Source organism: Bombina bombina, chromosome 3 (assembly GCF_027579735.1).
Source record: "Bombina bombina isolate aBomBom1 chromosome 3, aBomBom1.pri, whole genome shotgun sequence".
NCBI lineage: Eukaryota > Metazoa > Chordata > Amphibia > Anura > Bombinatoridae > Bombina > Bombina bombina.
In genome coordinates, this window is record NC_069501.1 from 284,179,239 (window position 1) to 284,202,665 (window position 23,427).

The 23,427-nt window shown below is 37.5% G+C and overlaps 1 protein-coding gene across 2 annotated transcripts in view; it reads right to left on the reverse strand.

Moving 5' to 3' along the window:
* The window catches only part of LIMK1 (LIM domain kinase 1), a 206,080-nt gene that overhangs the window by 59,475 nt on the left and 123,178 nt on the right, over positions 1 to 23,427 (reverse strand). The gene's annotated exons all lie outside the window — the stretch shown is intronic.

Here is a 23,427-nt window from a genome sequence, read left to right on the forward strand (position 1 = left end):
CCCTACTAGGAACTAGCTGAACACATCTGGTGAGCCAAAGACATGAGACATATATGTGCAGCCACTAACCACCAGCTAGCTCCCAGAAGTGCAATACTGGTAATGTGGGTATCTTTTCAATGAAGGATAATAAGAGAACAATGCAAATTTGATCATAGAAGTGAATTGGAAATGTGTTTAAACGTGTACACTCTATATCAATCATAAAGCTTTCATTTTGATTTTACTGCCCCTTTAATGTAGTTGCTCACTACAACATTTAGATTGTAATTATAATGTATCGCTCCAGATGACAGCGACCTTGAGGCCCATTTATCAAGCTCCGAATGGAGCTTGAGCGAGTCTTCAGACTCACCAGAAACACCGCTGCTCTGCTCTGAGCAGGCAGACAGGAATTGCCTCAATTCAACCCGATCGAGTACAATCGGGTTGTTGACACCCCCAATGCTGGCGGCCGATTGGCCGCGAGTCTGCAGTGATCTGCTGGTGCAATGATGAATACGGAGAGCGTATTGCTCTCCGTATTCAGCGAGGTCTGTCGGACCTGATCCGCACTGTCGGATCAGGTCCGACAGACATTTGATAATTCGGCCTCCATGTCTCAGATGTGTAGGATGTCATTGCTATAGAACAAACCAAATAACCAATGGCTTGGCCACAGTGATTTATAAACCTGTGCTCCAGAAGTGGCCTTTTAGAGGTCCCAGAGGAAGTCTCCAAGGACTCCCGTGTAGAAAACCAGCATCGGCTGGTAAATAACTAAATAATAAAGGAACCAAGTCATTGTGGCAACAGCATATGTACAAAAAGATAATCAGTAAAGGAAGCAACAAGAGGATACAAACTAAACAGAGTGATATATAATGTGGTAATATCGCCCATAAGCTATATAGGAAATGACACAACATAAAAAGCCTTCCTCCTCTTTAGTTTTATGCTACGCTGATGAGCTTATATAATGCTTAGCTATTTCTGGATTGTTTCTTATAAAACTCTAGGTCTACTGACAGTGAATTATTAAAACAGATAAAAGCCATTTATAACTTCAGTCACTAGTCAGTGTAGCTCCTGCAGCTTATAGCTTTCCTTAGACTACATGGTCTGTGACTGTCTATTGACTCATTGTCAGGCAAATGTAACTGTCTCTATACAGGGTGTCTTTATATAATGCAGATACAAAATGCTGCAGCATGTCTACTCTCAACTATTCTTACACTTACATCATTAAAGGCACAGCAATGGTATACAGTAGCAAGAGCACTTCCTGTCATGTAGTGCTTCAGGCATGTGAACTTGATTGCGCCTATTTACGAATGTGCGGGAAGACATGATCCGCTGCAGCAGATCATGTCCTCCCCACATCGATAAATGCCGACAGCGTTTATCATTGCACAAGCATTTCTAGCGAAATAATTGTGCAATGCCACCCCCTGCACATTTGGCCGCTATGGGGGTGTCAACCATCCCAATCATATCAGATTGGCATGATTGCTGTCCGCCGCCTCAGAGGTCTTAGGACCGCTGCTTCTTAACTCTTGTTTCCGGTGGAAACTGCAGCATACGATGCATAGTAAATTGGCCCCTATCGATCAAGATATCTCTTCAACAAAGAATAGCATGAGTACAAAGCAAATTTGATAATAGAAGTAAAATGGATTCTTTGTTAAATCTGTATTACTTATCAGAATAATAAAGTAAACATTTTGGGTTTCATGTTCCAGTTGACTTGTTAATACACACAGGTATATTATTTACACAATATCTTGCATTTGTTTGTTCCCTTTTACCTGCAAGAGACTTATCAATCACTTTAAAGGAAGAACACAGAGTGGTTATCAGAAGACAGTAACCAAATAAGATGCCGTCTCTCTTAGCTTACTATTAAATCTTTACTTTTACTCACCTGTATGCTTTGCTTAAAGAGACAGTAAAGTCAAAATTAAGCTATCCTGAATCAGGTGGGGCATGAAACAACTATCTAATTTACCGCTATTATCAAATTTGTTTTGTTCTCTTGGTACACTTTGTTGAAAAGTAGGTAGCAATGCACTACTGTGATCAAAGCTGGACACATCCAGTGAACCAATGGCAAGAGGCATAAATGTGCAGCCACCAATCACGACATAGCTCCCTGTAGTGCACTGCTGCTCCCCAGCCTACCTAAGTATGCTTTTTGACATAAAATACTAAAGCAAATTTGATAACTGAAGAAAAATAGAAAGTTTTAGAAAATTGCATCATATTGAATCATAACACTTTAATTTCATTTGAAGTCTTCAAATATGATAAATCTAATACAAACATTCTCCATAGCATTGTAACATAGTAAAGTTGTAAATTATTTCCAGCAATCTATAACAAAACAACAACTAGTAGTCAATGTGCTGTCAATATCTAGCCTCAGTTCTATTTGTGTGATTCTCTGTGCCCTCCACATGACTATGTCCTGTCCATCTAATTCTGAATTTAGCTTCTGAACTACATTTTAGCATTTAGCAATAACTGTAGGTGGTGTAAAACCCTATATTAAACACATAAGACCTGTAATTCCACAGCTAACACTAGATGGTGCTTGTTAAACATCACAAAAATCCAGCGCAGAATCAATTTGTAATATTTTCAATAGGAATTGTACGTCAGGGGTTTGGTGTTTTTTCTAATACTTCATTTATTAAGATGATTATCATCTTTAGTTTTATTTTAGACAGATCAGGGCTGTCCAGCTGGTAGTCTACTGGCCTTATTTCTTTCTGTGTTTTTATTCTATTTTTGTTTTTTCAGATATCAGTATAGACAAAACAATGTCTTGCAGGCAACATCTTTTTTGTGGTCCTCAGCAGCACTGAGTGGTTCCCACATTTAAAAAAAAAAAAAAAAAAAAAAGTAGTTTTCCCACTTCTCATTCGATAATTCAAGTGCCAGTAAACATCAGGGGCGCAATCACATATGTTGCGTAATTTTTAGCGCAACTGCTGAAACCCACGTCGCCAGTAAGTTCACCTCACACATCGGGCCAATCACATAACACACGCCGCCATATGATATACTGGCGTAAGTAGGCCAAACTGGCGAGGTTCAGAAATATGCGCAAACAACACATTTCGGAGTATTTTTTTAATGTTGAATTCACGCATAAAAATCAAATCGAAAGAAATTAATAAACCGACTGCAAGGGACACATGGTGGGTAATCAGGGTGTGCATTGTCTGTCAGGTGTTTTAAGGCTGCAGGTGAGAGGTTGTGCGGTTTGTGATTGGTTTGACACACTTGCAGAGGGCAGATACTGGTTTGATTATTTAAGTGGCCAGGAAAGGTTGAACTGTTTGATATGTTCGGCTGAAATGTATGTGAGTGCGCATGCGTTAGTTGTTTGTTAAGCCTTCCAGGGACTTACGCTGCTTTTTTGCTGTGCGCAAGGCTTGCTGTGCATGCCTATGGAGTAAAATATATCCATTCTGTATGTGTAAGTCCATGCGCTGCCTTTGTGATACCGACTGCCGACGCCAGTTCTATGTTAGTCTATGGGAGTAGCGCGCGTAACTTGTCTGCTGCGCCGGGTTTGTGATAGTGTGATTTGAGAAAAAAAATGGTGACGCTGGTTTTTGCGTACGTTGCCAAGTATGTGATCGAGGTCTAAATTCCACATCTATATGTTACTATGCTTGCACATGATGTTTCAAGCTAAATTTATTTCCTAAATGCCATTATATTAAATGATTAACAGTTTAAAATATCTTCTGTATTGGCCTCTGTTCCACCCCTTCCATTTGATCGCGCTCCAGTACATTGCTGTACCTTTTATTTTTTAAATAGATTCTTATTTTGTATTAGGGGCTTGTTCATCCTCTGCTTGGCACACAGCTACAGAAGTAAACAGTTAATCACAATGGCATGCACAGCGAGAGTCACTGTTTACATTCTGGGGCATATTTATAAAGCTCCGTATGGAGCTTGATGCCCCTTGTTTCCGGCGAGCCTTCAGCCTTATTGATGTGCGGCGGACATGATATGCTACTTCGTATAACGTCCGCTCGTAAAATTGATAATTTGGCCCCATAGTGTGTGCTGATGACGGAGTAACGTCCGTATGTGCAAGAAATCTGAAAGGCAGATGGCCTGTATAGATATACAGCAGTACACCTTCATAAAGCGGAATAGCGCAATAGCGCAATCGGTATCCTTGTGATTGTCAAGCAGAGCTGTGTTTTAGAGGTAAATTTGGTGGTCTTACATTGAAGACACAGCAGTCATGTTTACACTGCTGTGATTAATACAGAACGCTGTTTAATAATTTATAATAAAAAAAAATCCAAGTTTACTGTCCCTTTAAGTATGTGTATTTGTACCAAATTGTGTACATTTCAGTAGTGTATACAGTTACATTAAATTCATTAATAGTAACTCATTTCATATCGCTGCGGAATCTGTTGGCGCTCTACAAATAACTGATAATAATAATTTCCTATGTAATTTGTAACTAACAAATGATTATATTCTGGTTTTATTTTGACTATCTCCCACCATTTCCCAGAAGCTTTCCAGTATGCGGGAGATTAAAAAGGTTCTGCCCATATTTTGTGGGTGTGGCTGCATGAGGAGCGGAGAGGTCACAGGTAGACCATTGCCATATCTGGGTAGGCTGTAGGCATGGCTTGTAAGTCCCTTAAAATTGGGACAATGAAAAGAGCTGGGAAAAGAGTGGCCAGTTAAGACCTGGGTAGAAATATTAAAAAGGGCTTCTCTTGTTCACCAAGTACTATATTAAAATTGAACTATTTGAAGGCGGCAAATAGGTGGTATTTGCACTCTACCAGACTTACGAACTAGAGACCGCAACATGTTTTAGGGGATGTAGTGATGTGGTGGCATTGCTGCAAAATAATAAAGGTCTGGACTCTAACGGCCAGACTTATAAGTACTCTATTTGTAAGAAATACTGTCCCTTTTTCCCCTGAACATGCACTTCTCCATTTTCCAGTTACAATAAGTTTGTATCCATTATATGTTCTGCAAACAGAATATGTATTGCCCTCTACTGGAAAACAGAAATACCTCATCTTACTATGATAGAACAGAAAGAAGCATATTTTTATCAAATGGAAGAACTAGACGCAGACTTCTTAAATAGTAATGGACAGTTCTTAGACTTATGGGTACCCTAAATTATGTATTCAGACGCCAGGAGAAAGACCGTCAATTACACAATAAACAACTGACGGAGAGCTGGACCCCAATAGAGGCGAGAGTAGAGGAATCAATGGCCATTTTTTTTTTCTTCCTCTCTAACCTCTTCTCCTTAACGACACAAACCAATTAAATATGTCCCCACACTGGTACTGTTGATCATAAAATACCCGATTTAGCTTAAGGGACCACTCAATGCAGCAAAAGTGCATAATAAAAAGACAATGATTTAAACACCTACTCTAAATTTCAAATAAGCAGTAGTTTTTTTTAGACAAAATTATTTTTCTCTCTCATATTCTGGCTTCCTGTATCATGTGACAGACATCAGCCAATCACAGACTAATATACGTATACCCAGTGAACTTGTGCACATGCTCAGTAGAATCTGGTTCCCCAGAAAGTGTGCATATAAAAAGACCGTGCAAAATTTGATAATGGAAGTAAATTGGAAAGTGTCTTAAAGGGATACTGAACCCAAAATTTTTCTTCCACGATTCAGATAGAGCATGCAATTTTAAGCAACTTTCTAATTTACTCCTATTATCAATTTGTCTTCATTCTCGTGGTATCTTTATTTTAAAAATCATCAATGTAAGCTTCAGGGTGTTGAACCACAAATGGGCCGGCTTGTAAGCTTAAAGTCCTGCTTTTTCAAATAAAAATACCCAGAGAATGAAGAAAAATTGATAATAGGAGTAAATTAGAAAGTTGCTTAAAATTGCATGCTCTATCTGAATCATGAAAGAAAATAATGGGGTTCAGTATCCCTTTAAAACTGCATGCCATTTCTGAATCATAAAGTTTATTTTGACTTGTGTCCCTTTAAGCAAAATAATGTTTTTACCTTCCCTTTCATGATTGAAATCTACAAACAACTGTACATTTGGACTATGATAAATACTAAAATGAAGAAAAGGAACACCTCAACAGAAGCAACTAAATGGCCGATTATCTAAACCTTGCCAGATCTGACGTGGTTTTTCACACCGGCCCCCGCAGAGGCTGCACTGGTGGAATAATCTTAAAAAAGGGTCAGTCCCTGCGAGTGGCGAGATGTCTTCTATTGAAATTAATGGAGCTCGCTGGAAAGGGAAACTTTGCTGTGTAGGGCGAAGTGAGCAGGGGGCGCAATTTAACCCCTTAATGACCACAGCACTTTTCCATTTTCTGTCCGTTTGGGACCAAGGCTATTTTTACATTTCTGCGGTGTTTGTGTTTAGCTGTAATTTTCCTCTTACTCATTTACTGTACCCACACATATTATATACCGTTTTTCTCGCCATTAAATGGACTTTCTAAAAATACCATTATTTTCATCATATCTTATAATTTACTATAAAAAAAATGATAAAATATGAGGAAAAAATGGAAAAAAACACACTTTTTCTAACTTTGACCCCCAAAATCTGTTACACATCTACAACCACCAAAAAACACCCATGCTAAATAGTTTCTAAATTTTGTCCTGAGTTTAGAAATACCCAATGTTTACATCTTCTTTGCTTTTTTTGTAAGTTATAGGGCCATAAATACAAATAGCACTTTACTATTTCCAAACCATTATTTTTCAAAATTAGCGCTAGTTACATTAGAACACTAATATCTTTCAGGAATCTCTGAATATCCATTGACATGTATATATTTTTTTTAGTAGACATCCCAAAGTATTGATCTAGGCCCATTTTGATATATTTCATGCCACTATTTCACCGCCAAATGCGATTAAATACAAAAAATTGTTCACTTTTTCACTAATTTTTTCACAATCTTTTGGTTTCTCACTGAAATTATTTACAAACAGCTTGTGCAATTATGGCTTAAATTATTGTAAATTATTCTCTGGGATCCCCTTTGTTCAGAAATAGCAGACCTATATGGCTTTGGCATTGCTTTTTGGTAATTAGAAGGCTGCTAAATGCCACTGCGCACTACACGTGTATTATGCCCAGCAGTGAAGGGGTAAATTAGAGAGCATGTAGGGAGCTTTTAGGGGTAATTTTAGCTTTAGTGTAGTGTAGTAGACAACCCAAAGTATTGATCTAGGCCAATTTTGGTATATTTCATGCCACCATTTCACTGCCAAATGCGATCAAATTAAAAAAAACGTTAAATTTTTCACAATTTTAGGTTTCTCACTGAAATCATTTACAAACAGCTTGTGCAATTATGGCACAAATGGTTGTAAATGCTTCTCTGGGATCCCCTTTATTCAGAAATAGCAGACATATATGGCTTTGGCGTTGCTTTGTGGTAATAAGAAGGCCGCCAAATGCCGCTGCGCATCACACTTGTATTATGGCTAGCAGTGATGGGGTTAATTATGTAGCTTGTAGGGAGCTTGCAGGGTTAATTTTAGCTTTAGTGTTGAGCTCAGCCTCCCACCTAAAACATCAGACCCCCTGATCCCTCCCAAACAGCTCTCTTCCCTCCCCCACCCCACAATTATCCCCGCCATCTTAAGCACTGGCAGAAACTCTGCCAGTACTAAAATTAAAGCTATATTTGGGCTTTTTTTTGGGGGGGGCATATTTACATATGCTGCTGTGTAGGATCCCCCTTTAGCCCCTAACCTCCCTGATCCCCCACCAAGCAGCTTTCTAACCCTCCCCCTCTGCCTTAATGGGCGCCATCTTGGGTACTGGCAGCTGTCTGCCAGTACCCAGTTTTGTAAAAAAAAAAAGTATGATTTTTGGGGTTTTTTTTGCCCTTTTCTGTAGTGCAGCTTTCCCCCCCCCAAGACCAACCCCCCACCCATTCAGGAACCCTTAGATTATTATTATTATTTTTTTATTTGTTTTTTTTTTAACTTTTCTTAACCTTTTTTTTCTGCAGTGTAGCGGTTCCCTCCCGCTCCCACCCAGTGCACGCGCCCGCCCGCCGCCCCCGTGCACGCGCGTGCTCCCGTGCGCGCCCCCGTATGTCCCGTACCCGATCCCGCCCCCCTCCACTCCACCCGGCACATCGATGGCCGCCCACCCGCCTCCCAGACTTGCTCCCACCCACCAACGATACCGGCCACCGATGTCCGGTGCAGAGAGGGCCACAGAGTGGCTCTCTCTGCATCGGATGGCCAAGGGGGGTTATTGCAGGATGCCTCGATATCGAGGCATCACTGCAATAACCGGAAAGCAGCTGGAAGCGAGCAGGATCGCTTCCAGCTGCTTTCCAGACCAAGGACGTACGCCACACGTCCTCGGTCATTAACTGTATTTTTTTTGAGGACGTGTGGCGTACGTCCTTGGTCATTAAGGGGTTAAAAATGAAATCCTGCAGCCAATATAAATCACATTACGGTGCTTTCTGCATATACCATCTTACAATCACCTATATTTTCGTATGCATGTGGTTTTCTATTAAGTTATTAAGTAGTTTGATGATTTTCTCACAACCTTGCCACCTATTCATTTACAAAAAAAAAACCTGTGAAATCTGTAGCGTGGAAATGTTTAGAGATTTACACTGGAATTTGAGAGAAAATGTCATACACGCCCATGGAACGCCCATGTTCAGCACATTTTATATTTAATAAAATGTATTCATATGCAATTTACATTCAAATTTTACGTTTTTTATAAAATACGATTTTTTATTAACATAACGTATTTTTGTTTGACTGGTTCAATTATTTGTTTTGTATGATTTTTAAATTACAAATTCAATTGTGCACTTTTGTAATGTATGGATCTTCTTCCCATACAAAAATGCAGTATAGCGAGACAGACTATTTTCTGGGTAAACATTGGCTTTATGTAATTCCTAAAGCAGTCAAGAATCAATAGTCCCTAAAGAGGTGAGCTTGTGTGTGGCAAAAGTGTAGCTTCATACGAATCCAAAGGCAGCACTCCCAAATGATGGTAGATAGAATCCTGAAGATGATAGAAAAAAGGAGAGAGGCGCCAACATAGAGCAGTATCGTTTGGATATTTGTAGAGGCACAGGAGTAAGCCCCCCCCCCAAAAAAAAAAAGACGATCTACTCACAATCAGAGCGGCACAAACCAAAGTGCCAGATAGAGCAAGTCGGGACTGTTGTGAGTTGCCCGACAGACAAGCTGGAATGCCACTGCGTCATTGCTTACGTCACAGGGGCTCGTCCAGTCTTTATGCCAAATCCTCCAAATGAAACACAGCGGTGTCCCGTCAGAGATTACCCCAATCATATGAGGTAATGTTTGTACTCGAAAGCCAGTGGGGACACTCCTCTGTGTTCTCCCTGTATTGGTCCTTAGGTCTGTGATTCCGGGGATTTTTTTTATCCTAGGTCACTTCCAAAGTCAGATGGATGTTGTAGGACACTCCAAACTTGTTAGAAACTTCCTGATAGAAGCTTCCAGCTTTTTTTCTCTGTAGCGTTATATCTTTGTATCCCCCAGGAGTATGGTTTTGAGGCAGTAGGTCTCAGTTGAATATCATAGAAAGACAAAAGCAAATCACATAGTGTAACTCTGTCATAAAAGGTATTTATTACTGTTTAAAACACAAAGATTTACACTTACATTAATAACCCTCAATCCTTAATGAGGTAAGCATTCAAGCATATATACACAAATAATTAAATCCTGTGAAGATATGCTGACCGTTAGGATCACCTCCAATCACTGAGGTCTGGGTATAACTCCAATACTCTGGGTATAACTCCATGGTCCAATAATAAACAGGAACAGTCCAGCACAACAGACCACTGCACGCCGACCAGGTCTCCCCCACCAATACCAAATAGAGTCCAAAAATCCAAAATAGGTAGGCAGCCAACTCCCAACATTTGTGGCTGACGTAAACAGTAATAAATACCTTTTATGACAGAGTTACACTATGTAATTAGCTTTTGTCTTTCTATGATATTCAACTGAGACCTACTGCCTCAAAACCATACTCCTGGGGGATACAAAGATATAACGCTACAGAGAAAAAAAGCTGGAAGTTTCTATCAGGAAGTTTGTAACAAGTTTGAGTGTCCTACAACATCCATCTGACTTTGGAAGTGACCTAGGATAAAAAATCCCCAGAATCACAGACCTAAGGACCAATACAGGGAGAACACAGAGGAGTGTCGCCACTGGCTTTCGAGTACAAACATTACCTCATATGATTGGGGTAATCTCTGACGGGACACCGCTGTGTTTGATTTGGAGGATTTGGCATACAGACGAGACAAGCCCCTGTGACGTAAGCAATGACGCAGTGGCATTCCAGCTTGTCTGTCGGGCGACTCATAACAGTCCCGACTTGCTCTGGCACTTTGGTTTGTGCCGCACTTTGGATTGTGAGTAGATCGTCTTTTGGGGGGGGGGGCTTACTCCTGTGCCTCTACAAATATCCAAACGATACTGCTCTATGTTGGCGCTTCTCTCTTTTTTCTATCATCTTCAGGATTTTATGTAATTCCACCAGGGAAATACAAGGACTGGCAAGCATTCTTAAATAATCTGACCAGTCCAGAGACCATTGGATAATCAGCCCCTAAGATTTTATTTGATTAACATAATCTTTTAATACAATATTGTAATTTTTATTTTTTCTGTATTCTTTTCTCTATGTACAAATGCCTTAAAAATAATAAAACAATTTCAACAACAGAAAAAATTGGGATAGACAGGTAGATAGCCAAACCTCCCAAAGTTGTGGTTCTGCCCTCCATACATAAAAGATTGGTCCCCATACTAAGCAGGCTAGGGTTACAGTAACATAGCATCTCCTACAGACAGTAGCAAATTATACCTTATGGATTAGGAACAAAAGTTTTTATTTATTTATTATTATTATTATTTAGCAGATCTGTAACTGACTTAGCATTGCTAACACAACAGAAAATGACTGCATCCTCCCTACAGCAGTGGCAGTTACAGGGGTGGCATAGGGGGGCCATGCACCTCCATTCATTACTGTAACCCCCCCCCCCCCCCCCCAAACCACAGAAGTGCTCTGTGCTTAGCAATGGGAGAGGTAAAGGAACGAGAAGAGGAAATAAATATAAATTATAATAAAAAAATAAAACATAGGTATATTTAGCTTGGTGGTTAGCTATCTGCACACACACATTGTTGTCTCCGACCACCCCTGCTTCCCTGTAATATTTTTGCAGTTAAAGGGATGTGAAACCCAAAAATGTATTTTGTGATTCAGAGCATAACATTTAAAAAAAAAATCCAATTTACTTCTATTATAACATTTGCTTTGTTCCCATGATATCCTGTGCTGAAAAGATACCTAGGTAGGCATCTGGAGCACTACATGGCAGGGAATAGCGCTGCCCTCTAGTGCACCTGCAAATGGGTAACATTCTTGCAAAACTGCTGCCATATAGTGCTCCAGAAATGGTCTGGCTCCTAAGCATACATCCCTGCTTTTCAATAAGAGATACCAGGAGAACTAAGAAAATTGATTATAGAAGTAAATAAGAAATTTGTTAAAAATCTCATGTGCTGTCTGGATCATAAAGGACAAATGTTGGGTTTCATATCCCTTTAAGATGTGGTACCTATTAGGTTAAACCGTTATCAGTGCTAAGTGAAACTATAATGGCTAAAATACTCTGATGATGAAGTAGTTAACATTTGTTGCATGAAGAACCGAGGAAGATGGACTGTCTTGAGGTATTATTATATTTAGTAAACTTAGATCAAACATTTTCTATCATGCATATGAATTGCGCTGCACCTAATGTTTATTGTGTCTCAAATAAAATGTTAATTAAAAACAGTTTAGATTTAAGCTGAAACTAATACAACAATCAGTTGTGTGCTTCCTCCTACTATTGGCTGATTAGGACAACACCCACACTTTAATGGTAGAGACAGACATCCCTCTGTGTATGTAAATCAGCACCCATCATATTAAGCTTCACACTCCTTGTATTAAACTTCTAGGGGTCGATATAACAAGCCCCAAATGAAGCAGAATGCATCTGTTTCCGCATGAGCCTTCAGGCTCGCCGGAAACAGGAGTTAAGAAGCAGTGGTCTTAAGAGCGCTGCTCCTTTACTTGTCCACCTGCTAGGGTCCACCTGCTAGGGGCCGATTGGCCGCAAATGTGCAGGGGGTGGCATTGCACAAGCATTTCTAGCGAAATGCTTGTGCAATGATAACTGCCGACAGCGTATGCTGTCGGCATTTATTGATGTGTGGCGGGCATGATACTCTACAGCGGATCATATCGGCTTGCACATTGATAATTCGGCCCCCTAGTGTCTAGTGAAGATCCTCTATTTAATAAAAGGTATGCTTGTTCCCTCACATTTACTATCAAGGGGAATGAGTGGCACACAAAGAAAAGGTAAGTACACATTTAAAAGACCTCATACTTCCTTACATAGCAGATACATAACTGGCAATCCATTACTAACTTTGCCCCAGGACTCAAACTTGGCCTTATAAGTCATCAAATGTTAAATAGGTGACAGCCCAATGCAGGAACAAAACCTCATTTTAAAAAATTGAGCTCACGCCCAATTTCATAAAAAAATGTAAATAAAGACCCAGCACTAGTCTTATTTTATTGTAGTGTCGAATCTTAGCAATTTATAATAGCAACATATGTCTAGAAGACTTTACTGATGATTCTTTTTTGTCATTATCAGGTAGAAACATTAACTGCAACAGAAAATAGATCATTACCGTTTAAAGTATAACCTAAGGAATCCTGATCCATACAATACACCCCAAAAAAATACAATACTAAGTGCAATGAAAGACCCAATTTATTTTCTAATAAGAATTGTGAAAGGAAATATTAATGACAATAGCCATAGTGCTTAACAAATATAACGCACATATAATATCATTCATTTGTGTAGCCCCACAAAATTCCGTAGAGCTGGACATATACATAAAACATGTATTAAACACCTTGATTTCCAGAAGCAATTTTTTTTTTTTTATTTTTTATTTTTTTTTCTCAAAAGAACTTTATTAAATTATAAGTTTCACAGACATCTTAAATGCAGGTTTGGGCTTACCAGAAGCAATTATTTAACCTCTAGACTGTCAGAAACATAGTGGTTTCCATAAACTAAATTAATGTTTGCAACATACAAGTGACACATTGGGTCTTGTCACTCAGTTTCATACCCATTGCTATAAAAGTGATTTACCATTCATATAAAGGCAACATTTTGGGCAATCTTGACAGCAAACTATTTTTTTGTCTATTACATCCAAAAAGAGGGTTTTTTTTGTGTGCTTATGAAGATATGATGGTGTCTTCCTGACCACCAATAAAGCAGCAGGAATTTTCCCTTTCTGGCAGTAAGGCCAATATCCCTAAGGATAAGCTGTGAACAAATATACATTCCCAGTTAGTTTCAATATCAATTTTAAATAATAAAGGGGCATTACACATAACATTATTCTTTCATGATTCAGATGTCACATACAATTTAAAAAAAAAGTTTTATTTGCTTCATTCTCAGGGTATTCTCTGGTGAAGAGATAACTAGATATGTAGCGTGCACATGCCTGAAGCACTACATGACAGGAAATAGTGCTGACATCTAGTGCTCGTTCAAATGTACAACAAAACCACTGCCACATACAGTGCTGCAGAATGAAAGAAATTTTAAAAATAGAAGTAAATTGGAAAGTTGTTTAAACTGCTCTATCTGAATCATGAAAGAAACCTTTTGGGTTTTGTGTCCCTTTAATGGTTGTTCAAAGTCCAATAAAAATATGAACTTCTCTACTTGCGCCCAATTAAAAAACTCTCTGTCATGGGTAGAAATCACGCCAAATCTTTGGGGGCTTTTTATGAGCATTGTATTGTAATGTAGGTGTCTCATCCTTTCCTTTAGAGCCCTGCATAGTAAGATAAAGAGATTGCAAGATAAAACTTGCTTTTCTAACATGTTTAGGGACCGCGCAGTACTGACAAATCTTCTTAGAGCATCTCGCCGGAGCAGAGAACTTTAGATCATTCCTTCCCTGGCTTCTTTATTACTTGTACCCCCTGTATAACACTATGGAATCTGTTGCCGTATTACAAATAAGATAATAATCATTATTGCTGCTGATTCATATACATCATCATGTTTGTTTAATTTAAACTATAAATGCAGAATTGAGAAGAATGTTTGCTGTAATTTAGCCCTACCCCATACTAGTGGAATTTTATGTGTATTTCACAACAAGAAATCTATTCCTCAGAAAACATTACACAAGCATTTTGTCATTCCCATTGTGATCACCTCCTTTCCTATGTGTCAAGGTCATCTTTTCCAAATTACTTTTTTGTGTTCCAGTTATCAGTTAGCACAGCAGTCACTAAATGTGAACACAGGGGTGCTCTATACAAGTCCTTTACTATATAGGAATGTTTCAGCAAGCTATCATTTAGAAGCCTTATGCAAATGTTTAATAAATTACTGAAATGGTTTACAAATACAGTATTACCACTTCATGTATTGCTTGAATACCTGAAGTTGAACACAGTTTTTTAACATAAAATTAATAGCATCAATTTTGTATTTTTGTAAAACTTTATTATTTTTTTGCACTCAGTTAGTGTACAATACTGAAATTCTAGCTTTAGTGAAAAGTTATAGATCCAATGGATATTGCATATAAGAAACCTAATCAGGCGCTATGGAAACTAAAAGAATGTCAAAGTTCAAGAAGAGTGCAGATTATTATTAATAATATCAATGCAGAACAAGTTTAATAACCGTTTCTGGTGTGTTACAATCAGAATATTATGTTTATCAGTTCACATTAATTATTGGTAGGTTGAAAAAAAAAAAGCAACATACTTAATACACATTGGGTTATTTTACAACATTCACAATTATTAAAAATTCAACATACTTAATACACATTGGGTTATTTTACAACATTCACAATTATTAAAAATTCAACATACTTAATATAAATTGGGTTATTTTACAACATCCTCAATTCTTAATGTTTAAGTAGTGGTTAATATGAAACTTTGTATTGTTAGCAGGAATAACGTACAAATGAATTGAAGGGTACACTGTGCCTTTAAAAGAAAGCTTTCTCATCCTATTGTCCTGGCTTTCCTACACACACAAAAAAGGATCAGCTGGCCATTCATAAGTATCCCTGGAACACTGCAATACCGCAGCCTCCAGCATCACTCTGTATGCGGGCTGCATTGCAACCAGAGTGGAAGTGGAGTTAAATGCATCACACTAAAAATACGTATACTTCTATAGAATCACTGACATGTGTATTTCCTTATGGACAGACAGCTGTAATAAAATATGACAACTGCACTTTAGTTTAATTTTAGTTAGTGCAAAACAGACACAACTAATCATACACTTTAAAAGAAAAGAAAAAATGAAGCTTACCGAACCAATGCAGCTGTAAATATTTATACATAAACAAACGCCTTAGAAGAACACACATTTGTTTTTTTTAGATCATATATGTACAAGAATAACACTGGCACTTATTCCAATGCTTCAGAACTCTATTGCTAAGACACTGTATAGCAGGTGGGTTTCTTTTTTTCCCTAAGCTATTCGAATCTATTAGAAAAGTGCCATTAATGGGGTTATTAACAATATTGGGTTTGTGTTGCAGTAGATAAGAGAATGTAAGACAGTATTGTTAGTGTTTTTCCAGTGATCACAACCCTAAAATGCTTTAGCCATTAACATCCAGAAATCATTACTTCCCAAAACAACACAAAATTGTTATCTGCATTGTTCTGACGTAAAACCAAATGCACAGCATAAAGGACAAACAAAATAGCAATTTCATGAAATCAGCAATTACTTCACAAGCTGAATCGCCTTTATGACCCCTTTTAATAGTGTGTAAAGATGCTAATAGGTGACAATTAACCTGTTGTGCTCCAAAGACAATGAAATATGTATACGTCTTTTATAAGCTTATGTGTGCTGATAAATTTGCTTATTATCATTTAATCAGATTAAGCAGGTAGCATTTGTATTTGTTTGGTGATGTTGCCTAATGTCTTCCAATATGACAGGGATAATTTTAGGTTGTTTTGCTTATGCACAAAACTAATGTTACAATATACTGTGATCAGAAAAACGGGACTGGCACATAATAAGTATAGAGCCATAATTCACTATGAAAAAAAGTGGTGTTGATAAACAATGAAAATACCTGACTGTTATCATAACAACAAAAATAGCTGACTGGCAGGCGTTAACATGCTAATATTATCATACAGTAGATTGCGATCAACCAATAAAGTAGTAAAACCATTTGAAAATATTCACTTAAAGGGATTGTAAAGTCCAAATTAAACTTTTATGATTCAGATAGTTTTAAACAACTTTCTAATTTACTTTTATCATCATTTGCTTTGTTGTCTTGGTATTCTTAGTTAAAAGCTAAACCTAGGTAGGCTCATATGCAAATTTCTAAGTCCTTGAAGGCCGACTTTTTTCTGAATGCATTTGACAGTTTTTCACAGCTTTAGTTAGTTCACGTGTTTCATATACATAACATTGTGCTCATGCATGTGGAGTTATTTAACAGTCAGCACTAATTGCAAGTCTGTCAAAAGAACTGAAATAAGGGGGCAGTCTGCAGAAGCTTACATACAAGGTAATCACAGAGGTAAAAACGTGTATTTCTATAACAGTGTCGGGTTATGCAAAATTGGGGAATGGAAAATAAAGGGAATATCTATCTTTTTAAACAATGACATCAGGGGTTAAGTCCTACAAAACAAAGTGTTGGAACTCACCAAGACTTCCACCCCCTTCACAATTAATATTGTTTTATATATATATATATATATATATATATATATATATATATACATACACACATACACACTCAACTGTATTTATATGTATATAATCTATACACTGGTTAATGAAAGCAAATTAAATCCAATGAAGGGTTGAATGGTTGCTTTTGGGCCTGAGAATCCTCCTCTGTCACAGAGTCTCCCACTTAAGGTGCAATAGTCCTATTTCTGCTGAGGGGAGCTAAATAACCGAAATAAAAAACTATGTAGAGGAGCACTTGGAAACGGTAAAACAGTACTTCTTTATTAGTTCTTTGACAAATTAAAAGACCAGTATGAAACCAACAGGGTAACTCAGCAACATATTACTCCTTCAACCTTTAAGATCAGCTGATGCGTTTTGGCATTAGCCGTAGTCTTAGCTGTTCCTAAACCCATAAGCCCACTTCTTTTATAGTGGCTTAATAATTCTGACTTGTTAAAGACAAACATAGGTGTATTCAAAAGGTAAAGGGGAGGAGAGGGGGAGTGGACTAATTTAGAAAACCTCACAGTATACAGATGCTTTATATTTGGAGATATTTGGTGATATCTGGAGATTCTATATTGTGACTCTATAATAATACATATACTAAAGAGTTTATTCTGTTTATACGTTAAGGGGTCAGCAGGAACTATCAATTGTGTGTACATCTAATCAGAGGATTAAGAAGTGGCAGTATGGCTACTGAGAGCTTTGTATTTCAGCAATTTGAGGACTTAAACATCAAATGTGATGATTTTGATGAGGAAACAATGGAAAAAGAGGCTAATGAAAATATGGATACTTTATTCTTCAAAATGGAAAAAATATTAAAAGTGGACACTCGATTGGAACTTGATATTAAGACTTTCTTGATATATAAAAAGTTTCTACGTATTCCAAGGGGCTTGCAAATACGTAAATTTCCATCTTTTGAAGTAACTAACAGTACTTTTATTGCAAAGTGGATTGACATTCTTACAAATTGCTTATTGTCTCTAATGGATCTATCTGTCGATTGAATATAAAAATCAACAAAAAAAATGGATCTTAATAATGAAAAAATCAGGTGTACAATCCTTGAATTTAAAGAAAATATGTGGAAATTTAAAAAAGTTAAGATTTCTAGGGATAAACAAGACTATTAAAATAAGTGTGTATAAGTGGACACATATGGGAGGTAGGAAAAAATTCAGGAGAACACAACATAACAAACCAACAAAAAAGTCACATTTAATAATCAGGACACTGACTACGATTATAACTCCTCAAACTTTGACAGTGCAGGGAAAGAAAGAGTTGAGAACAACACAGTATCAGCATTTGTTTTACAGACAGATACTACCCCTAACATAAGTGAATCTACTGTGTCAAAAAACGGGGAGGGTATAGTCAGGAAAAAAGTGAAAGACAAAAAAGGAAAACCAGAAGAGGTAGGAGAAAAGGGAAAGAACAAAACATATATAACTCAGGAAAATTATCACAGATACCCAAGAAGACAAAGATAGGGTCAGGAGAGGAAGTACATCTAGAAAATTTGAACGTCATTAACCTGTCTGCATATCAATTAACAAAAACTGAAGAAAAGGTTTTATCATTAGGCCTGAATTTTTCCCCTACCAGTCCCTTTAATTTGTTCAGAACAAAAGTTAATGTAAATAAATTTGTAAGATCACTTGTTTTTTCACTAATATAGGGGTTACAACAGACATTACAGGATTAGATCAGGATGTGAACATTAGAACTGATCTTGACTATAACTTCCAAGATGTATGTACTGAATTACAGTTGGTATCTCTTCAAATGGAGAGTAAAAATTCATTATATGATATGGGTAATAATGAACCAGATTTAGCTAAGTTTAAGCAAAAGTCTAGTTTCTATCCTGTTCATTCCAGAACCAATGCTGTTGAAGTGTTTCAGAAAACTGTTGAGAATGAGTTGAGTCGTTTGAATCAAAGCATTAACAGAAAAAATTATTCTAAAAACAATCTCAACAACAGAGAGTATGAGGCACTCTAACAGCTTGAATCTGAAAAGTCAATTGTTATTCATAACTCAGACACGGGTGGGAATGTTGTCTTGCTTAATAAGGATGACTACATTAAGGAAGCAAATAGACAGCTGGGCGACAAGGAGGTCTATGAGTTATTGACCACAGATCCTACCTTTAACTATAGAAAATTAATTTATTCTATAGTGGACAGTGTGCTAAATAGTGGAGTAATTACTGAAAAAATGCAGAATACCTTAGGGTAGATCACCCTGTAACGGCAATATTCCACTATTTACCAAAGATACATAAAGATCCCATTATGCCTCCCGGACGCCCCATTATCACAGGTATTGGCTCATTAAATGAACCCTTGAGTGAAATGGTGGATACATATCTACAACCACTTGTAACAAATCTTAAAAGTTACATACGTGACACTACAGACTTGATTACACAGGTTGAAAAGGTTGGATGGCAGCACACCTACTGTTTTCTTACAGTGGATGTGGTGTCATTGTACACTTCCATCCCACATCAGCAAGGAATACGAGCCATTGAGTTTTTTCTAGAGAGGTACTCAGGTTATGATGATAATGTTGAGAAATTCATTATAAGATCTATTGAGTACCTTTTGACCCATAATTTATTTTTGTTTGAGGCAGATTTATATCTCCAGAAGCGTGGAACAGCTATGGGAGCAAAATTTGCTCCAACATACGCCAACCTATATTTAGGTTGGTGGGAGCTGTTCCACTTTTTGGAGATGGAAACCCCTTCAGAGACAACATACGCTATTATGGCAGGTATTTAGATGACCTGCTGTTTATAGGGAAGTCTTATGATTTAAATGATTTGCATGAATTTCTAAAGTATATTAAACATAACATCATGAATTTGGATTTTACTATGGAATTTTCCATGATGCGATGCTTAAAACTAATGAATCAAATACCAACATTACAGTCAGCCTATACAGAAAACCAACAGCAGATAACACTGTTCTCAACGCTAGAGCCTGTCATTCAGGCCACATTATTAAGGCCATACCTAAAAGTCAATATATGAGGGTAAAGAGAAATTGCACCTCAAATGACGATTACAATCTGTACTCGAATTAAATCACACAGAGGATTCTAAATAGAGGCTATAATGTAGGCCAGCTAGACATTGCAAGAAGGCAGGTTGACAGTATGGATAGGGATTCTATACTCAAATATAGGAAGAAAAGTCCAAACAACAAGTATGATAATAAACCCTTTTTATCATTACTTATAGTAGGGAGTACAGTCAAATATGTGAAATTATCAAAGGAGCACTACCAATTTTGCGAACTGACAACACTATGAATGAGAAAATCGATTCAGGTCTCACATCTGTAAGTAGGAAATCACGAACATTGCGCAATATGTTGTCACCCTCCATGCTACCTTCAGAGAATAAAAAGAATTGGTTAAGTAAAAAGCCAGGATATCATAGGTGTGGCAGTGGGAGATATAAAACATGTTCCTATATCATTCTTGGAGATGAGTTTATGTCACAAGATGAATCTAAAACTTATAACATCAAACATTACATAAACTATAATACAAAATGCGTAATATATTTGGTGACATGCAAGGGCTGTGGGAAGAAGTATGTAGGTCATACTCCATTTTTTGGAGCACCTACGTGCAATTGAGGACCCAAAATCAACTACACCCATAACCCAGCATTTCCACAAATATCACGAATCCAATAGTTCATTACTAAGAGTAGAAGATATTGAACATGTACAAAGACACCCCAGAGGGGGTAATAGAATTAGATCCTTAAAACAACAGGAGGTTTTTTGGATCTTCACTTTGGGAACTAGGATCCCTGCAGGTTTAAATAGTGAATGGGATGTAAAACTGTTTGTTAATTAAAGTTATGTATAGTATGCTATTACCTTAATGGGATGTAAAAAAACTCTCCTTAGACTAAAGTTTTGCATAATTTGTTAATTGTCATCTTAAGTGGGTAAACTGCACGCTTAATCATGGTAATAATGTTTATTCCAGCTTTTGCATTTTTCTTCGTTTTCTCTTGTCTTTATTGTTTAACCATATATTTGTAAAGTACAGGACGTGTATAAAACAGTTCTCATTTAGCTTAAATATTATATAAAAATAACTATGTGCATATATATTTTTTATACAGTAAATTGTAAACATTAATTGATAGATTGATAAGGGTAATGCTATTTATGCACATACGTTTTACAAAGTGAACAGTAGCCAGAAACATGATAAGGAAGTTCACTTTCAATTGTGGTGTTTATTCAAATAGTTAAATGGTTAATCCTAATACTATACAAGGGGGTGTGTTTATTGCCCTATATAAGCATGTATGGTAGTTCCTTATCCCATAGGTCATTGAGGAAGTTATGTTATTACAGACAAAACATGTTTGACCTGTTTGCGTCCACTTTTGTTTGATCTGATTTATTGCTGCTGTTTTTATGAATGATCTACGGAATTAAAGAACACTTTTTTGTTTTTACACACATGGAGTTGGTGTGTGTTACGTTATACCTCTGAGTGCTGGGAATAGGAATGTTCCAATCAGCCAATAGAACGCAAGCTCAATCCTATTGGCTGATTGGATCAGCCAATAGGATTGAAGCTCAATCCTATTTTTTTACCTTTAATTCCGATTGGCTGATAGAATTCTATCAGCCAATCAGTATTCAAGGGACGCCATCTTGGATGACATCCCAAAGGAACCTTCATTCTTGAAGAGCCATTGACAGAAGAGGATGCTCTGCGCCGGATGTCTTGAAGATGGAGCCGCTCCGCGTTGGAAGGATGAAGATAGAAGATGCCGTCTGGATGAAGAGGACCACTTCTTACCGCTTGGATGAAGACTTCTCCCGGCTTTGTTGAGGACTTCTTGCCGCTTGGATGAAGACCTCTCCCGGCTTCGTTGAGGATGGATGTCTGGTCTTCAAAAACTGTAAGTGGATCTTCGGGGGTTAGTGTTAGGTTTTTTTAAGGGTTTATTGGGTGGGTTTTATTTTTAGCTTAGGGTTTGGGCTGAAAAAGAGATAAATGCCCTTTTAAGGGCAATGCCCATCCAAATGCCCTTTTCAGGGCAATGGGGAACTTAGGTTTTTTAGTTAGGATTTTATTTGGGGGGGTTGGTTGTGTGGGTGGTGGGTTTTACTGATGGAGGGTTGTTTGTATTTATTTTACAGGTAAAAGAGCTGATTTCTTTGGGGCATTGCCCTGCAAAAAGCCCTTTTAAGGGCTATTGGCAGTTTGGTTTAGGCTAGGGATTTTTTTATTTTGGGGGGCTTTTTTATTTTGATAGGGCTATTAGATTAGGTGTAATTAGTTTAAATATTTGATCATTTCTTTTTAATTTTGTGTAATTTAGTGTTTATTTTTTTGTAATTTAGTTAATTGTATTTAATTAATGTAATTTATTTAATTTTAGTGTAAGGTTAGGTTTTAGTGTAACTCAGGTTAGGTTTTATTTTACAGGTAACGTATTTATTTTAACTATGTAGTTAGTAAATAGTTAATAACTATTTACTAACTATTCTACCTAGTTAAAATAAATACAAACTTAGCTGTGAAATAAAAATAAAACCTAAGCTAGCTACAATGTAACTATTAGTTATATTGTAGCTAGCTTAGGGTTTATTTTACAGGTAAGTATTTAGTTTTAAATAGGAATTATTTAGTTAATGATAGTAATTTTTATTTAGATTTATTTTAATTATGTTAAAGTTAGTGGGTGTTAGGGTTAGGTTAGGGTTAGACTTAGGGTTAGGTTTAGGGGTTAATAACTTTAGTATAGTGGCGGTGAAGTTGGGGACGGCAGATTAGGGGTTAATAAGTGTAGGTAGGTGGCGGCGACACTGGGGGCGGCAGATTAGGGGTTAATAAGTGTAGGTAGGTGTCGGCGATGTCGGAGGCGGCAGATTAGGGGTTAATAAATGTAATGGAGGTGTCTGCGATGTCGGGGGCAGCAGATTAGGGGTTAATAAATGTAATGTAGGTGTCGGAGATGTCGGGGGCGGCAGATTAGGGGTGTTTAGACTCAGGGTTTATGTTAGGGTGTTAGGTGTAAACATAAATTTTCTTTCCCCACAGGAATCAATGGGGTTGTGTTACGGAGCTTTACGCTCCTTTATTGCAGGTGTTAGGCTTTTTTTTAGCCGGCTCTCCCCATTGATGTCTATGGGGAAATCGTGCACAAGCACATAAAACCAGCTCAAAGCAGTGCTGGTATTTGAGTGCGGTATGGAGCTCAATTTTGCTCAACGCTGGAATATTGCCTGCTAACGCCGGGTTTATGAAAACCTGTAATAGCAGCGCTATAGGGAGATGAGCGGTGGAAATAACTTGCAAGTTAGCACCGAGCCGCTCATAATGCAAAACTCGTAATCTAGACGTTTGTTTTTAACGAATCAGAGTGCTACTCTACATCGTTTTTCATTTCTGTGATTCATTGGCTCTGAGAGTGAGCACAGGAGAAGGTAACGGCAGCCCTAACTTGGATGCTGAACAGAC